Source organism: Pelophylax lessonae (assembly GCF_965119305.1).
Source record: "Pelophylax lessonae genome assembly, chromosome: 6".
NCBI classification, from domain to species: Eukaryota; Metazoa; Chordata; class Amphibia; order Anura; family Ranidae; genus Pelophylax; species Pelophylax lessonae.
In genome coordinates this window covers 265,370,971-265,384,920 of record NC_138773.1, presented here as the reverse complement: position 1 = coordinate 265,384,920, position 13,950 = coordinate 265,370,971, and positions in this window count along the sequence as shown.

Here is a 13,950-nt window from a genome sequence, read left to right as displayed (position 1 = left end):
AGCAGCTATACAAAAAAAAAAAAGTTTTTTATATATTTTATTGGTTGAAATAAAGCTTTGTGTACTTTTTAAAAAACTTATGTATCTTTGTGTTCACTGGAGGGGTATTTAAAATCCTATTACATACATGATTGCTATAAATCACATAAAAACAACCAACACACTTTGGGAGCAACATCACACTCACTTTATTAGGTCTCAATGCAAAAGAGACAGTATCAGCAACTGCTGTCAAAATGGAACTTCATGGGAAAAATTCAATACTAGCTCTAATATAGATTTGGGAATCAAAGTTTTCTCGGAGTCCATCCAAGTTTTATCCTGTTTGGAGCCCTGATAAAGAAGGAGCGGTGTTGCCCCCAAAACCTTTTGGCTGTTTTTGCATGACTTATATGGTTTACTAACAATTAAAATTATCTTTGACTTTTGACTGGCACTCCTTTCTGTATTTTCACCCTTTTATCGGTGACACATTCCCTTAAGGAAGTCCATGCTGAACTGATATCGATACAGGAAAACATAAATGCCTAACTGTGTGAAAAGACCTGCAAAGAAATATATAAAGATAAAAACAGTATAAAGCTGCAATAAATGGTCATATACTGTACATAGAACAAGAAATTAAACTAACCAAACAAGCAGAATTGTAGGTAAGGTAAAGCTCCGAGATGGCCATGTCCTCTGTGTGTGGGTGTTCATTTGTGTTTAAACAGCACCAATTAGTTTAGCTGTGATGTGCGATTGTTCTTACTCCAGCAGGAGCTCAATTAAAATGAACAAGTCATAAAGAAATATGATCATTGCGTGTAACATTATTTTCTGGTGTGGCTATACTCAGTGTGGGAAAAATGTGTACATCATTCAGGCTAAAAAAAATACTTGTATCAGCCCTTTTGCTTATGTGTTATGACTCTGCAGAATTAGCATGCTGTGATAGCCGAGTTATAGATAAAGAAAGCAAAGCTTCTGATGTCCTTGTTTTTGAGGTTATTATTGATTTCCAAAAGATTTTGGAATATTTACAAAATCATGATCAAACAGTTCCAACATTCATACCTATACATTTTTTCATCTCACTTACATACAAAGGCTGGTTACCCTGAAGGTAAAGGAGAACTATTTTATTTTATTAATAAAAATTCAATACCCAAAGCTTAAAAAAAAAAAAAAAAAGCATTTTCCGCAATACTTACTTCCTTTTTTGCACTGCCTCCCTCTGTAGATACACCACTAAGTTCAGCGCCGCTGGTCCTTTCCTGGGTTGAATGAGATTCTGAACCATTCAACCCAATTCCTGTAAGCCCAGGCCTTACAGGACATCTCCCTGGGGGTGCATGTTCAAGCTCATACTTTAGTTATACACTCTCTCATGACCCCTGAGAAGCAATAGACTTATCTGCTCAAACCAGGTCTCCACTGTGTGACCCTGGCCCCATGCAGCCTTTTGAAGATCTTCAGTATCAGGTCTTTCTTATCCTATACATTAAAAATATATTTCTCTGTCGCTCATTGACAGACGTAGTCCTCTTTGATTCATATCAATTGGGTTATGCTTCCCTCTACAGGAGTAGGACTAGGCAGAAGGAAAACGTTCTGGCTCCACCTTAGGGGCAGTCCCAGAGGGTATATCCCCTCTCTCTCTGCTACAGGATGTCAGTTTTTTTCTGTCTAGTCAGGAGTAAGGACCTAAGCTCCTTGCTGGGATCTTTTGGTTCTGGCAAGATTTTTTTAGAAAAACTTTTTTCTTTTTTTTAGGTAGTTGTTTTCTCCAGTTTTCCTGTGAGATCTTCAAGCAAATCACGCCGGATCTGGGCGACGGGCTGGATGTTGAGATCCAGTGGTCACCCCAGCCGGCCTACGAGCGCGCGCAGGCCCTAGCTCCACGCTGGGTCGGCCGCGACACATTCAGTAAGTATGCGGGACCGGGCGACGGGCTGGATGTTGAGATCCAGTGGTCACCCCGGCTCAGCCTACGAGCGCGTGCAGACCATAGCTCCGCGCTGGGTCGGCCGCGACATAGTCCCATTGGACGGGGACTGACCCTGCGAGTTGATCGTCTCGCTTGAACGCCAGGAACCAGCAGAGTCACGGCGTCCGTATTGGTCGACAGCCCCCCATCTCGGTGGAGAGGGTACTGTGAAGAGAGGGTGCCCGTCAGTTCCGGTATGGTGAGTAAATATTCCCCCTTCCCCCCTGTGGGGTTTTCGGGATACGGGCCCCTCTGTGTATGGTCGGATCCTTTCTGACATTAAGGTTCCCCCTCTAGCCTATGACAAATTCACCTATCCCCTGGATAGTGTGATCTGGTTTGGGAGCTGATACTCCAGAGGCTTGGTTTGGGAACTAAACACTCTAAGCAAACCTTGGTTTAGGAGCTGACACTCTAGCAACTTTGGTTTAGGAGCTGACACTTCAGCTGGCTTGGTTTGGGAGCTAACACTCTAAGCAAACCTTGGTTTAGGAGCTGACACTCTAGCAACCTTGATTTAGGAGCTGACACTTCAGCGGGCTTGGTTTGGGAGCTAACACTTTAAAAGCAACCTTGGTTTGGGAGCTAACACTCTAACAACCTAGGTTTGGAAGCTGACACTTCAGCAGCCTTGGTTTCTCTAGCAGATTGATCCAAGGAAGCCTGGTTCGATTTACCATAGTAAACATATAAGCATCCAGAGCAAAGGAGGTATAGCCTACCTTAGACTGTAGATATCGCCATGCTCCCGCAGGCCGACAGGCCGCCATCAGCCGTTCCAGAGCCGGTCACAGGCCACTGCACTGGAGGAGCCACGCTAGATCGGCAGTCCACCGCCATTTTGTTGTAGACCGCATGTCTGCATTGCCTACACAGGCCGCCCGCAGGTCACGCAGGCCGCCATTTTTTCGAAGTCTATTGTCTTCTACATGGGGGCGGCCATGTTTGATGTGCCCAGACGACCTCGAGGAGCAGCTGGGAACGCCGGAAGGCGTGCACAGGGGGCGGAGCCACTTCCTTTTACCCGGGAAACCTAGTACAGGACTTCCCAGTCTGCATAGGACAACGCTGACAGCAGTTTGATAAGGAAACTTCTCTGCATCAGGTGGTGAGCCCTTGGGGTCTCTCTCTCTCTCTGTGGGGGTCCAAAGCAGGTACGCTGAGGGGCGCTATTGCGCTGGTGGATTACAGATAAAAAAGAAAAAAAAAAAAAAAAAGGTATTTTTTATTTTTTAAAATTTTTTCATTGGCAAAGTGTCCTGGGTTAACATGGACCCTGCCACACATGTATCTCCACCTGATCCCCTCGAGGTGGCTGCAGGACCCTCCAGTTCCCCAATGACTATTGAGTCATTGTCAGCAGTTTTGGAAACTTTCTTTTCCCGGGTGGAAGTGGCTTGTCAGGGACAGGGCGCAAGGAAGCGACCCCCGCCTACCCCCAATTCATCTGAAACTTCAGATTCAGAGTCTGAGCCTATCCCTGCAGTTGCAGGTACCTCATCTGGGGTTTGTGTCTCGGGTACTGTCTCTTCAGACAGTGAGGAGGATGTCTCAGCATCTACCATAGCCCGAGAGGAAGCGTTGGTAAACGCATTAATTGTAGCCGTTCGGGAAACCTTAGGACTACAGGTTACACCATCAGAAGTAACTGATACTGAGATTCCATTTGGTACTAATAAACGGCCCAAAATGGCGAAAGTATTTCCCTTACCCAAGTGTTTCGGTAATGTAATTAAGGAAGAATGGGGTCATCCAAAACGAGCCCCTACTATTTGCAAACGCATTAATAGGCGTTATCTGTTCGAGGAATCCCTCCTCAAGAAGTGGACAGTACCATCTATGGTAGATTCTCCAATCTCCAGATTGAATAAATCTACGGTTATCCCATTGGAGGATGCTCCGTCCTTTAAGGATCCAGTGGATCGTAAGGTGGAAGCCGTGTCTCGCGCCATCTTTTCCCTGATTGGGTCAGCTTTCAGACCAGTAATTGCTATTGGTCTGGTTTCTCAAACTGTAACAGAATGGACCAAGTGGTTACGCCGGGATTTAGAAGGGAGTGATATCCCTCAGGCAGTATCAGATCTGTTAGAACAGATGATACAAGGGTTACAGTTTATCTGCGACACTGCGCTAGACGACACTCCATTATTGGGGCGAGCATCAGTCTCAGCAGTGGTTCTAAGGGGGAAAATGTGGCTAAAATGTTGGTCGGCAGACCAAGGTTCCAAGAAGGCTTTGGCTAATCTCCCTTTTCAGGGTGAGCGCCTATTTGGGGCCAACGTAGATGAGATTATCAAGGATCTCACTGGAGGCAAGAGCACTTTCTTGCCACAAAGTACTAAGGGTAAAGGACCTCGTCAGAGACGGGGGCCTTCCTTTTCCGCCCACAAGAAGTTTTTTCGCCCCACGGGCGAAAAAGCAAAGCCCTCCAAAACTCCTTCGGGAGGTTTTAAGGGGCGCTGGTCGGGCAAGCAAAAGCCCGGCCCTTCCAGACCTGAAGATAAGACTACTAAAGCCTGAAGGTGCGCCCCCACCCATAGCGGGGGTGGGGGGACGTCTTCGCCGGTTTCCGGATCCATGGCTTTCCAGAATCCCGGACAAGTGGGTTTGCGAGGTCATAAGGTCAGGTTACAAGATCGAGTTTCGATCTCTCCCACCGGGGAACGACATATGAGCTTCGAGACCATTTGCGTCTCTTTCATTTTGAGCGTACTATTGGAAAATTTGTTCAATTACAATGGCGGTGAACTTTTGAATACTGCATGACAATCCATGTGCCCAATTTTGCCAATTTTGGGGATACCTCCCATTTGGGGATACTAAGGAAACTTTGTTTTCCCTCCCTGCTTTTTTACATTGGGGTACCTAGTGAATCAACTGCACATTCATTATAATCAGCTTGGCTGTGTAAGGTTCTGGCACTCTCAGTGCCTCCTATCACATCATTTCCGGGTGCTTTCCATCTACCTAGATAGATGAAGCACATATAGGTGCGCATACACCTTTAAGACTGATGCTGTCATCACTGAGCGCCGGACTGGATGGCTATTTAGATCGCCGGCTCTCACTCACATGTGTTCGTTCAAACTGCTTTGTGCCTTGATGCTAACCTGTCTTGAAGCTCTCATGCTTGCAAGCATACCTCGCTGTCGGAACCACGCTGCGCTGATCCCTGTATCCCGCTACCGGATCATCCGCTCTTGCCGAACCTCTCCTCTGCTACATTGCTATAAGTGATAAGTACCCCACAGGGGAAACCTCTATAACCTTTATACTAAAGCTTACACTATCTAGCTCTGCATACTAAGGACTATTACTACATCTGCATTATCTAAGATTGCTAGCTCTTGAGCCTACTACCACCTGTTCTTGCACTGGGTTGATCTCTCTTGTATGTCCACCTGCTACTCTGTCATCTGCTACCATACATGATTGCTAAACCTATCTGCATCCCATCTGCTACTATCTTACTTTCAAGAACATTTCCTTTCAAGTGTCTGTCATCTACCATCTCTACCCAACCCGTCTCTTCAGCCTATCATCACTGTGTTACTATATACATAAGTCACTCTAGGAAACATCTTATTGAGTGTGTGTATTTACTTGCTGAATTGAGATCCTCCACACATGATGAGTCATTGAGAGTTGGGAATGGTGTCTCAGCGTTTCTCTTACATGACTACTGAAGTGGAATATTTCTGCAGCTGAAAATCCACATCATACATAAAACGCAGGAGCGTTACAGATTGAACGAACCAGATAAAATGAATTCAGCAGAAATGACCACTCAGGTGACACAGTTAACACAACAAGTAACTGCATACCTCCCAACCGTCCCGGAATTCGCGGGACTGTCCCGCAATTCGAAGTGAGTCCCGGAGTCCCGCAGAGCCGGGCTGAAGTCCCGGAAAACCTGGCTGGCCATCTTTGCTTCCCCCTCCTCCTCCCAGCTCCGCCCCCGTCTTCTGCGCCTGATCCTGCCTCTCAGTGGCAGTGGCTAGCGTGCGGGGTACAGCCGCTACTTTCGCACCGGGCAAAATGTAAGGGGTTATTTGTTTTGTGGCCGTGTCATCACTGGGTCCGATGTCCCTGCCAGCCGCGATAGTTTAGAGTCAGCACCCAATGCCTGCACTGAACAGTGAGGGGGATCGCTGCAGCGGGGAACAGAGGAACCAAGTCAGGGAAAGATAATTCCGTGGCCGCCCGACACAGACTATAGTTAAAAAAAGTGCTTTCAGCTGCTGGAGGGACAAAGATACAACAGGCATGATTTCTGTAATAGTTCCATGCTGCATTGGGCTGTCTTCACTCCGGCACTTTTTAACTACCATCTGTGTCAGATGGCTGCGGAGTTATCTTCCCCTGACTGTCATTACATGAAGTGTGGCTGAGAACAGGACCTGCGGGCGGGTGCAGCGGGACTCGGAAGTAGCCCTGGAAGTACATGCTGAGAGTGAGTGAGTAGACGGCTGTGTGTGAGATAGAGGCAGAGCCTGAGTGGGATTGTCGTGTGCCCCATTGTAGAGGGGAGTTTGTGGGACTACAGTGTTCAGCATGTCTATGGAGGAGGAGCTCTCCCTCCTTTCACCCCTCTGTCCTCACTTCTCAGTCCTCTCCCTTCCCTCTCTCTCCCTTCCTCCCTCTCTCTGTCCTCTCTCCGTCCTCCCTCTCTGTCCTCTCTCCCCTACTCCCTCCCTCTGTCTTCTATCCCCCCTTCCTTCCCCCCCCGTTCTTTATTAAAGGGATCACACTGGTCATTCTGCATTGAAAGGGATCACGCTGGCCATTCTGCATTGAAAGGGGTCACACTGGTCATTCTGCATTGAAAGACGTCACGCTGGTCATTCTGCATTGAAAGGGGTCATGCTGGTCATTCTGCATTGAAAGGGGTCATGCTGGTCATTCTGCATTGAAAGGGGTCACGCTGGTTATTCTGCATTGAAAGGGGTCACGCTGGTCATTCTGAATTGAAAGGGGTCACGCTGGTTATTCTGCATTGAAAGGGATCACACTGGTTATTCTGCATTGAAAGGGGTCACGCTAGTTATTCTGCATTGAAAGGGGTCACGCTGGTTATTTTCCATTAAAGGGGGTCACGCTGGTTATTTTCCATTAAAGGGGTCACGCTGGTTATTTTCCATTGAAAGGGGTCACGCCGGTTATTCTGCATTAAAGGGGTCAGGCTGGTTATTCTGCATCGAAAGGGGTCACGCTGGTTATTCTGCATCGAAAGGGGCCACGCTGGTCATTCTGCATTGAAAGAGGTCACGCTGGTCATTCTGCATTGAAAGGGGTCACGCTGGTTATTCTGCATTGAAAGGGGTCACGCTGGCCATTCTGCATTGAAAGGGGGCACGCCGGGCATTCTGCATTGAAAGGGGGCACGCCGGCCATTCTGCATTGAAAGGGGGCACGCTGGCTATTCTGCATTGAAAGGAGGCACAATGATCTCTCTGCATTGAAGGGGGGCACGGCATGCTGGTCATTCTGCATTGAAAGGGGGCACACTGGCCATTCTGCATTGAAAGGGGGCACGCTGGTCTCTCTGCATTGAAGGGGGGCACGGCCTGCTGGTCACTGCATTGAAGGGGGCACGCTCTACCTTGATTACTGAAAGCCCCTTTCACACTTTTGTTACCTCAAAGTCACGCAATTTTTAACATCGTTTTTTGCCGCAAAGCAATGCCTATTACATTTTTCTGTTTGCGCCCCCCAATAGGGGGCATTTGGGTTGGATGGAGCTGGGGTGGGCATATGGGGTGGATGGAGTTGGGGTGGGCATTTGGAGTGTTTGGAGGTAGGATGGGTGTTTGGGATAGATAGTGCTAGGGTAGGAATTTGGGGTGGTTGGAGCTAAGGTGGGCATTTGAGGTGGATAGAGCTGCTGGGGGCATTTAGGGTGGATGGGGGGGGTGTATGGAGCTGGGTGGGCATTTGGGGTGTATAGAGCTGGGGGGGGGGTGGATGGTGCAGAGTCCGACCCCTGCATTCTGTACATTACATACTCCTGTCTCCTGCATTCTGTACATTACACTCTCCTGCACTATATACACAATACTGTACATTATATATTTCTCACCAAAGTCTTCATTGTCTCAACAGTTGCTGGTTGCTATGCAGTCTCTGACTATTTTAATGAAGTTCTTCTTTAAGGTAGGCTGAGCAATCAAAGCATATTTTATGAGTACTAGGAAGTCTGGGTTTTGTTTACCCTATCCCTTAAGCCCCTCCCACTGCTAAGCAATTGGCCACACCCACAATTTGATACGCGCGCCGCAGGTTTACTTTCTCTTTCAGTGTCCCTCATTGCGAAGTTCAAAAGTTGGGAGGTATGGTAACTGCGTTAATACACGCACTTACTGTATTAAAAGAAGACAATCAGGCTCTGACGCAGCAGGTGACCAGACTGACACAGCCTACTGCTGCTCAACCCCCAGAACCTCTTGTCCTTCTACCAGACAGGTTTGATGGTTCCCGTTCCTCTTTTCTTTTTTTTCGTATGGATTGTGAGCTCCTGTTTATCCTTAAGCCTAGGACCTATCATAATGACTTTATTAAAGTGCATGCTGCCATTAATTTGCTTTCTGGCAAAATGAAAACGTGGGCATACGAGAAACTGCAAGAAAAAAGTCCGATCCTAGACAATTGGGAATCATTTGCAATTGCGATGCACTCCCAGTGTCTCCCCTCCCAAAAATCTACTCCTAAACCTGCTCTAGGTAACCGCAGACCCCGGCTACCTAAAAAGGAAACCAAATGAATATGGTGATCCTGCCTGGTCATGGTCCAAGCCTGCCTTAAACAGTCAGCCTTGTCACTCTGACACATCTCATTTGAACCCTGATCCTACAGAGATGGATGAGGAGCCTATGGAGATTGGTGCCGTACATGCTAAGTTGTCCTTACAAAAAAAAAAAGATCACAGGAGAATCTGTGGCCTTTGTTTTTATTGTGGAGAAGGGGGACATTTCATTACATCCTGCTCAACCAGACCCCATAGGCCTAAGGCTCTCCCAATGGAGGCCAGGCGAATCCGAACGGTCTTCCCTGAAAAACAGCCTGGAAATTACCAAGGCTGTTGCCAGCCCTGTCCCCGTCCTATATCAAAAAAGGACACCCAGAAATTGACAAATATTGGAATAGGTATTCCTTCAACTCCAGTGAACTCGATACCACGTTCTAAAAAACCTCCTGTACCACCTCCTGCGGATACTCCTATTTTTGCAAGCACACTTATAGCTCCCAATGAAAACATTGAGATTCTTGCACCTGACTGCGTACGCGCTTCTAATGGCACGGTGGTATGTAGGAAGGATCTGAGGATGTTTGAAGAAGCATTGGTTGCTAGGACTACTAGGATTACTTCGGATGGTTATGCGTCCGATTCTAGTGAGGGGTTCATGTAGCAGACACCCTAACAACAAGTCCTATCCGATTCTCAGATCGGTTACCAACCTGATCCGATTCTCATATCGGCAACAAGTGATCCGATTCTCACATCGGTTACCAACCTGATCCGATTCTCATATCGGCAACAAGTGATCCGATTCTCGCATCAGTTACCAACCTGATCCGATTCTCACATCGGTTACCAACCTGATCCAATTTTCATATCTGCAACAAGTGATCCGATTCTCAGATCGGTTACCAACCTGATCCGATTCTCATATCGGCAACAAGTGATCCGATTCTCACATCGGTTACCAACCTGATCCGATTCTCGTATCGGCAACAAGTGATCCGATTCTCGCATCGGTTACCAACCTGATCCGATTCTCACATCGGTTACCAACCTGATCCGATTTTCATATCGGCAACAAGTGATCCGATTCTCAGATCGGTTACCAACCTGATCCGATTCTCATATCGGCAACAAGTGATCCGATTCTCACATCGGTTACCAAACTGATCCGATTCTCATATCGGCAACAAGTCCTATCCGATTCTCATATCGGTTACCAACCTGATCCGATTCTCATATCGGCAACAAGTGATCCGATTCTCAGATCGGTTACCAACCTGATCCGATTCTCATATCGGCAACAAGTGATCCGATTCTCACATCGGTTACCAACCTGATCCGATTCTCATATCGGCAACAAGTGATCCGATTATCAGATCGATTACCAACCTGATCCGATTCTCATATCGGCAACCATTTTTTTTTTCCGATTTTCACATCGGCAACCAGTCTTATCCGATTCTCGTATCGGCAACCAGTCTTATCCGATTCTCGTATCGGCAACCAGTCTTATCCGATTCTCGTATCGGCAACCAGTCTTATCCGATTCTCGTATCGGCAACCAGCCTTATCCGATTCTCGTATCGGCAACCAGTCTTATCCGATTCTCGTATCGGCAACCAGTATTATCCGATTCTCGTATCGGCAACCAGTCTTATCCGATTCTCGTATCGGCAACCAGTCTTATCTGATTCTCGTATCGGCAACCAGTCTTATCCGATTCTCGTATCGGCAACCAGTCTTATCCGATTCTCGTATCGGCAACCAGTATTTTCCGATTCTTATATCGACAACCAGCCTTAGAGGCCTTACGGGGGGGGGGGGGGGTACTGTAAGGTTCTGGCACTCTCAGTGCCTCCTATCACATCATTTCCGGGTGCTTTCCATCTACCTAGATAGATGAAGCACATATAGGTGCGCATACACCTTTAAGACTGATGCTGTCATCACTGAGCGCCGGACTGGATGGCTATTTAGATCGCCGGCTCTCACTCACATGTGTTCGTTCAAACTGCTTTGTGCCTTGATGCTAACCTGTCTTGAAGCTCTCATGCTTGCAAGCATACCTCGCTGTCGGAACCACGCTGCGCTGATCCCTGTATCCCGCTACCGGATCATCCGCTCTTGCCGAACCTCTCCTCTGCTACATTGCTATTAGTGATAAGTACCCCACAGGGGAAACCTCTATAACCTTTATACTAAAGCTTACACTATCTAGCTCTGCATACTAAGGACTATTACTACATCTACATTATCTAAGATTGCTAGCTCTTGAGCCTACTACCACCTGTTCTTGCACTGGGTTGATCTCTCTTGTATGTCCACCTGCTACTCTGTCATCTGCTACCATACATGATTGCTAAACCTATCTGCATCCCATCTGCTACTATCTTACTTTCAAGAACATTTCCTTTCAAGTGTCTGTCATCTACCATCTCTACCCAACCTGTCTCTTCAGCCTATCATCACTGTGTTACTATATACATAAGTCACTCTAGGAAACATCTTATTGAGTGTGTGTATTTACTTGCTGAATTGAGATCCTCCACACATGATGAGTCATTGAGAGTTGGGAATGGTGTCTCAGCGTTTCTCTTACATGACTACTGAAGTGGAATATTTCTGCAGCTGAAAATCCACATCATACATAAAACGCAGGAGCGTTACAGGCTGTCACCCTCTCTATGGGTCAACTTTAAGAGGTTGGATGTCTCGGTTCCCCTCCCCCTCTGTGCTCGCTTGGGTGGCGTCACCTTTATTGCCTCCACCTTCGGCATAAGAAAGGGTTCAGGTCATCTTAAGAAATGTTCACTCTCGAGAAATGTCTATAAAAACTCCTGAAGAAGCTATTATGAAGATGGCGAAACATGTAGAGTTGATATTTTCGAGTGCATTTTCTTGATTTTATCATTTTATATTGATGTACTGTCTTGTCCTCACCTCCTATGTGTAATAAAATGTACAATTTTTGAGAATTCAGATTTTTCTCCATCATTTTGCACCGTTAAAGTCCCACTTTGCCCCCCTCTATCGTAGCTACTTTAAACAAAGGGATGTGGTGCTTTCTACTTCATCTCTAGCAATATTTCTTTAAAAAAAGTGGCTAAAATGTTGGTCGGCAGACCAAGGTTCCAAGAAGGCTTTGGCTAATCTCCCTTTTCAGGGTGAGCGCCTATTTGGGGGCAACTTAGATGAGATTATCAAGGATCTCACTGGAGGCAAGAGCACTTTCTTGCCACAAAGTACTAAGGGTAAAGGACCTCGTCAGAGACGGGGGCCTTCCTTTTCCGCCCACAAGAAGGTTTTTCGCCCCACGGGCGAAAAAGCAAAGCCCTCCAAAACTCCTTCGGGAGGTTTTAAGGGGCGCTGGTCGGGCAAGCAAAAGCCCGGCCCTTCCAGACCTGAAGATAAGACTACTAAAGCCTGAAGGTGCGCCCCCACCCATAGCGGGGGTGGGGGGACGTCTTCGCCGGTTTCCGGATCCATGGCTTTCCAGAATCCCGGACAAGTGGGTTTGCGAGGTCATAAGGTCAGGTTACAAGATCGAGTTTCGATCTCTCCCACCGGTCCGATTCTTCCCTTCCAATATCCGACTATCTCCGGATCGCTTAGAAGCTCTGCGTGGAGCGGTCACGGATTTACTACAACAAGGAGTGGTAGTCCACGTTCCTTGGACAGAGCGTTTTCAAGGGTTTTATTCAAACCTGTTTACAATACCCAGGAAAGAGGGCAAGGTGCATCCAATTCTGGACTTAAGAGCACTCAATATTTTTGTCAAGACACAAAAATTCAGGATGGAGTCCATTCGCACAGTGACAGCCTCCCTGCATCAGGGGGATTTTTTGGCGTCCATTGACATCAAAGATGCCTATCTTCACATTCCCATTTACGCAGGACATCAGCGTTTCCTGCGTTTTTCCGTAGAAGAGAACCATTATCAGTTTGCGGCGTTACCCTTCAGGCTCCTCGGGTCTTCACAAAGGTGTTGGCCCCAATGTTGGCGCTGTTACGTCAACGAGGCATATCGATTCTAGGTTACCTAGACGATCTTCTACTCCGTGCGGAGTCTCCACAGACCTTGTTACAAGACCTAGAGATCACCATGATCTCTTTGCAAGAGTTCGGGTGGCTAGTGAACCTGCAGAAGTCATCTCTGGTTCCCACCAGGAGGCTCGAATATCTGGGTCTAATTCTAGACACTTCCAGGGCAAAAGTGTTTCTTCCTGCGGGGAAACTCCGGAAAATTCAATCAGCAATTCAGTTGTTACTATCCGACAACTGGCCTTCTCTTCGGACTTGCATGAGAGTCCTGGGGTTAATGGTGGCCTTTTTCGAAGCAGTACCATTTGCCCAGTTCCATACCCGAATCCTTCAAGGAGAGATTCTTCTCAAATGGAATCGGAATCCAGAATCTCTGGACAATCGGATCCGATTGAACGAGTGGACCAGGGAGTCCCTGGTCTGGTGGCTTCGATCTCCGGTGCTCAGCCAGGGGAAGTCATTTCTGCCAATATACTGGACGATTGTGACCACGGATGCGAGCCTTTCCGGTTGGGGAGGAATTCTCGGTCGATTAACTGCCCAGGGGCTCTGGTCCCTGGAAGAGTCCAGGTTACCGATAAATGTTTTGGAACTGAGGGCGATCAGACTTTGTCTGATACACTGGACCGAGCAGCTCCAAGGCAGCCCGGTTCGGATCCAGTCGGACAACGCCACAGCTGTGGCTTATGTCAATCACCAAGGGGGCACCAAGAGTGTCCTGGCGACCAGGGAAGTGGCCCGCATTCTTCGTTGGGCGGAACGGTGTGTTCCAGCTCTCTCCGCGGTGTTTATTCCGGGAGTGGAGAATTGGCAGGCAGATTATCTCAGCCGTCAGACTCTGGATCAGGGGGAATGGTCCCTCCATCCAGAAGTGTTCCACCTATTGTGCCTTTGTTGGGGCACCCCGTGGATCTGTTGGCATCTCGACTCAACAGGAAGGTGCGGAGGTTTGTGGCTCGCTCCCACGATCCTCTAGCAGAAGCCGCAGACGCGCTGGTCGCCCCGTGGGGGCAGTATCAGCTACTGTATGCCTTCCCTCCTCTCAAGTTACTGCCAAAGCTTCTTCGCAGGATAGAGGTGGAGGGAATCCCAGTTATTCTGGTAGCTCCGGACTGGCCTCGTCGAGCCTGGTACGCCGACTTGGTCAGACTGGTAGCGGATGTCCCGTGGCGACTTCCTCTCAGGAAAGATCTGCTGT